The sequence below is a fragment of the Otolemur garnettii genome, unplaced genomic scaffold (assembly GCF_000181295.1).
Source record: "Otolemur garnettii isolate 467f Iridium unplaced genomic scaffold, OtoGar3 scaffold00006, whole genome shotgun sequence".
NCBI lineage: Eukaryota > Metazoa > Chordata > Mammalia > Primates > Galagidae > Otolemur > Otolemur garnettii.
Genome location: NW_003852401.1, coordinates 13,552,662 through 13,558,277, shown reverse-complemented (window position 1 = coordinate 13,558,277; position 5,616 = coordinate 13,552,662).

Below are 5,616 nucleotides of genomic sequence, written 5' to 3'. Positions count from 1 at the left end.
AAACGCGGACCAGGATGGAGCCTGACTCCTCCACGTACAGCCATGGCAAATGCCGACCGGGATGGAGCCGAACTCCTCCACGTACAGCCATGGCATATGCTGGCAGGCACTTTGTACCCGCCACCACTTCATAGCTCCACGGGCCATTATTACAACCCCAAACAGCACAAGAGCAGAGTTTTTTCAGCTGTTGTCAGTGGCATGCAGTCCTGTATCCCATAAATGTAAACTAGCTTTAATTTGGACTTTTATTTAGAAAAGAAAAGGCTCTTAGGGGAAAGATTTCTAAGGACCTCCCTTCAATACTATATAGCAAAAACACACAACATGCCATATGAACCTCGCTTGGGAAATTTAAATAAGGAGCTTTAGAAACATAACGTGATTTGGCAAGAGCGTGATTTGAATGTGGTTGTGAGGTCCCACCAGCAACATATGCTTTTACTAAGCGGCACTGTTCCTTTCTTTCACAGACTGAGCTTTTAAACCGTTACTTTATATTTTCTACGATTATCATTCAGAACCAAAACCAAAGTAGTTAACTCTGAATAAAACTATCCTATTATGAAATTAGAGCTCATCCTGGGGAAGAGGAGGGGAAAAAATGCTTAAATGTGACCCCTTTTCTCCTCTTTCCACTCCCTCCAAATACACTCATAAAAACTAACACAGTGGTGGGGGGAGTAGGGGTGAAGTCTGCTTATGATTATGAATTGAACTTTGAACCATTCCTATTGTTCCTGCCAAGGATTTTTGAATGCTAATGTAAAAAGATATATATAAAGTCAAATCTGCTAAGGTATTTTAAAAGTCTACAGTAATGCACCCAGCTTTTTTCCTTGCTTCATTGTTAAAGATAATATGCCTTTCTAACAGAAATGCTTTCAAGATGTAACCATATTTTGAAATGAGTATCATAATACACCCTTTGCAAGCCTGGAATTTGGAAACAAAGAACTTGCTTTAATCTGTTTTTCTTCTTACCTGACGAGGAGGGTGACAGTGGTACAGGAGGAGGTTCAGACCTGTCCCCAGCCTCATTTGCTTTTCTTTCTCTTTCTTCATCGTGAGGGCCCTGACAACATTTCTTTCTGAAGCTACATAAATTAAACAGGACTAAGACTATCAGCTCTTGTACCAGCTCCAAAACAAGCCAAAACAAGAAAGGATCCTCTAGTTAGGTGATAGACAGACTTCCAGTGTTTCTGCTAAACCGGTAGAGCAAAAAAGTCCCCACGCTTTCTTCACTGAAATAACAAGCAGTGGTTGGCTCCTGACTGGCTTTCATGTTTTCCCCTTGTCTGTAGCTAAAGGAATACTTCAAAATATGTAAAAAGGAAAAATGATTTTAATCTTCATTGTTAATCCCTCCTTTCACAAATGCTTCCTGTCTTGGAGTATTGCCTCCCTTGAAGTCGTACCTAAGAACCTCAGCTTAACAAGCCCTGAAGTAGCCTGAGTTCACAGCAAACCAGGGAACTCTGTGGGTTGAAATGGTCTTTAAACATGGTTGAGTCAAAATTTCCCTGATAGGGTCTGGATCAGCAAAATAATTGGTGATTTTTTTAAATAGGTACACAAAGAGTGACAATCAAAGGAAAAGGGGTGTTGTGCTTCAATTTGCAAAGTAAATGATACATCCGTGCTACCATCTGATAAGGGGATATAATTAGTGAGACTCAGCCAGTGATCCGAAAGCCCCTAGGAAAAGACTCAACAAATAGAAAAGGCCCGATATATTTTAGTTGAATCTGGATCTCAGAGCTGACCTTGAAATCTAGGTTTCCAAGTAGACATTACTTAAGAAAAACTCCTATCAGTTTTCCTATGAGAGAGTTTTGTTAAGAATTGCAGCCTTCAGAGGAAGACTTAAGGATTTAGTTTACTCAGAGAGAGTATTAGTCACCCTACAAAACTTTCCATTGTCAACACCCTTCGGTCTTCCAGAAAGAAGAACACAGTCGTGAATTGTAAAGCCTACCAATATTCTCTAACAGTGTTTAACATTGCATTCGGGGAAATCTGATTTTAAACAGAATAAGCCCCTATTATTTCTAGCAAACATAGGAACTTACATATGGCTAATTTCTAAAATTATTGTGAGGTTTTTGCACTTTTATTCTCTATTCTACCTAACTAATGGTGGTATCTGGGTTCCAACAAAGACGTCCTCCCTGGGACGCCTATGGGCCCCTGTTCTTATTTGAGCCAGAATCAAAACCCTGACAATATTATTCCAATATCAAGGAATTTAGTAAAACCACTGCATTACCAGACAGTTATGTATGCAATAGTATCTAATTGGCTAACTCCAGGAACAATAGACAGACAATTGATATGGTTGTATTCTGATGAACTCACATTAAATATGGGTTTAATCAAGGAATATGATGAACCTAAAGTCATAACGTAAAAATAGACAAGAAAAATCAAAACTAATAGTTATGTACTCCCTCCTTTCCTCTCGTATCTGTACACATTAAAAACAAAACAAAAAAACCATGCAGTTTTTTACTAGTCTGAAATGGTGTAAGACAGAAAAGATTTTAGACATTTTGAATGTAATGAACAGAAATAATTGTTAAAATATATTAAGTAATTTCCATGTATCAGCAAAGCATTACCAAAACAACACTATAAAGTAAGTGTAGATGGTATTTGCCTTTAAACATAAGGACACCGAGGTTTAGAAAGGTTGGATGAAGCAAAGTTCTATAGCACATAAATGACAGCGCCATCTCTGAATCAAGGCTATCTTTATGCCTATTTAGACATAATGACGTAGAAAGTATATATGTATGAGAGAGGATGTGGGGTCACTTGTGCACATAAAGAGAGGGGAAGGGCTTTAGAGACTCTCTTTTGCCCCTCTTTGTTTCTTATTAATATTATCTACAAAACAGTACATCTTTGAGTGATTGGAACTCTGGACTTGCAAACTGTTCCCAACACTGCTTAATCAATCTTCAGCTTCTGTGTGTTACTGTGTTAGGACTTATGACAGCATTTTCTACAACACCTTCATGGCAGAATGTAATCAAGAAGAAAATCCTCTTTCTGAGAAAGTAAAGGAAATCATCACCAGTGGCAGACAGCAGAATTAAGTGGATAATGTGCTATCTTGGTGAGCCCTCCTTAGAATTCCCAAAGTACTTGCCATGAGTTTCACATTCCTCAAAGGGAGCAAGAACTGAGTTTTCTGTCCTTCCCACCATTTGCTCCATAGAAATTATGTTCAGTAGATTTTAGTTCACTAATCTAGCCCAACCATAATGAGAAAAAATTGGGTATGACAAAATAAAAATAGAATGTGTCAAAAGGCAAGTAAGAATCCGGTTTGAATGTCTGTCTTTCATTTCTACCTTCATAGAACATGATATGTTCAAAGCATTTTGGAGGATTAGATATTGTGGGGAATGTCCAATATAAATCATTTCTCATATATCACTACACCTAAAAGTGGTAAGGAAACAAAATAAAGAAAGTTAAAGAAGAATTAAGCAAAAAATTATATAAACATTGTTAAAATATTAGCATGATATATGTATTTATTGAGATCCTACTATGTCCAAGACATAGTATAGTACAGTAGACAATGAGTGGGTTTTGGAGCTAAGAACTAGATGAAAATCCTAGTGCTAATACCTAGTAGACACAATACCTAGTGTGTCTCATTGGGCATCTGAGTTCACTGCTGAATATCAATTCTAACCTCAAAAATGGGAAAGAACAATTTGAAGAACTGTCAGAATGGAACAAAATTTCCCTTTCCCTGAGTTAGGAAAGTTGTCACTAATATCCATTATCCTTTTCCTCTACAGTAACTGAGTTATAGTTGGAATGTAGCTATCCAGCTAAAAGCTACATTTCTCATCCCCCACCCCTTGCAGTGAGGTGTGGCATGTCATTGAATTTTTGCCAATGGAATGGAAATGGAAATGATGTGTGCTTCCTCCCTCTGAGCTTGATCCACAGAAACTTGCACACACACTCCACCACACTGTTTTGTTCTTTCTGCTTTTGGAATGGCAATGGCCAAATCAAGCTGAGGATGAAAAAGTTATAACTAGACTATGTCCCAGAAAGAAAGGGCCCCGGGATTAGGACTGTTCCTGAACTGTAACACATTCCTGAAACTATTAAAAGGCAAAAAAAAGCCTATATTCTTTAAGGTATCAAATTATTCACTGAGTCCATTTTTATAGTAGTTTAGCCTACCCTAACATATCTCAGAATATCAAAGATTACAAGTAGTATTATATAAAGCATAAGTCCTATCTTTAGGAACTTGCGATCAAACTCAAGATTTAAAATCACCCAGGAAATTTTACCCCAAGGCAGGAATGTGGACAAAGGTGAGCTAGTGATATGGAGCAGACAGTTCTATCTATTTAACAGATAATTTAATTTTCCTTTTGGCCACCAAGTCATTCTACATGTCCAAGTTCTCTTTGTATGTCACAAGAGAATATGACTATTTACCACCAATGGAATGTAGAAGTCAGGAATGTCAATTCCAAGTCTGGCTCCACAAATGCCCAATGAAGTTCTCATACTGCCACCTTTTGCTGACTGATTTCAGAGTCTATCAGAGGCCTCTGAGTTGGTCTAGGGGATGCCATGGAGGAAAAATCCTAGTTCCTCAATGAGAAGTATACCTAACATAGCCATCTGTCTGGGAATATTGGTGCTAGAACTTGTCTAAAGCAGAAATGATATTTATGATATGATAAACCACTGAGATTAGAGGTTGCCTGTTACTGACTAATACAATGATAGAGAGAAATGATCACAAAGAGAAGAAAATTATTTATGGGAATGATTGATCAGAGTTGGTTTCTTCAGGAGTTAGTATTTGAGTTCACTTAGCTAAGTAGAAGTAAGGGAGGAGGACAGATGGTGAATGTAGTTACTGGTTTCATATTTCATTGTGGTAATTACTTCAATTTATCCAGAACAAAAGTTTACTGGGAAAAGTATTTTCTATTCTTTTCAAATCAATCTTATATAAAATCCTTATATTTAAACAAATTCTAGTGGAATTGCCCTTAATAAGTTAAGAACATGGCTGTACTAGTTCAGCCTTTTTGGGCACTTTCTTACTAAACACATGCCCCTGGACCACACTCAAGTGCTGAGAATTGAGCCCCCTCCATATCAGAATATACTCAGATATAATCTGATAGGTTTGCTTGAGCTCTTCACAGGGGACCCCACATGCAATACAATATAAAGGGTACAGCAGCAAACTCTGAGGTTAGATAGGAAACCAATCCAGTTACCCAGGATAAACAAACCCTTAAACAACCTATGAACAGAAGTAAAATGTCTAGGTTACCCAATCTATCCTTTTCTCCAGTATATAATTTACCTTTTAGAGCTAAAGTTCTGCATGAATCTTTCCTATGAGAATGATTATTTCAATGAAATTAAAAGTGTTTCAAAGCCAGTGTGCAGATAATTCAGGGGAAAATGAGGGTATAGAAAACACCACAAACCTGTCTCCTCACCTAGACAACAATTACACTGGCAGAATCTGTCCAACATAACTATTTTGAAAGTCTGGAGTCTCAGTACCATTGGGAGACAGCTTGGGTACTAAATTGTTTGCTGATT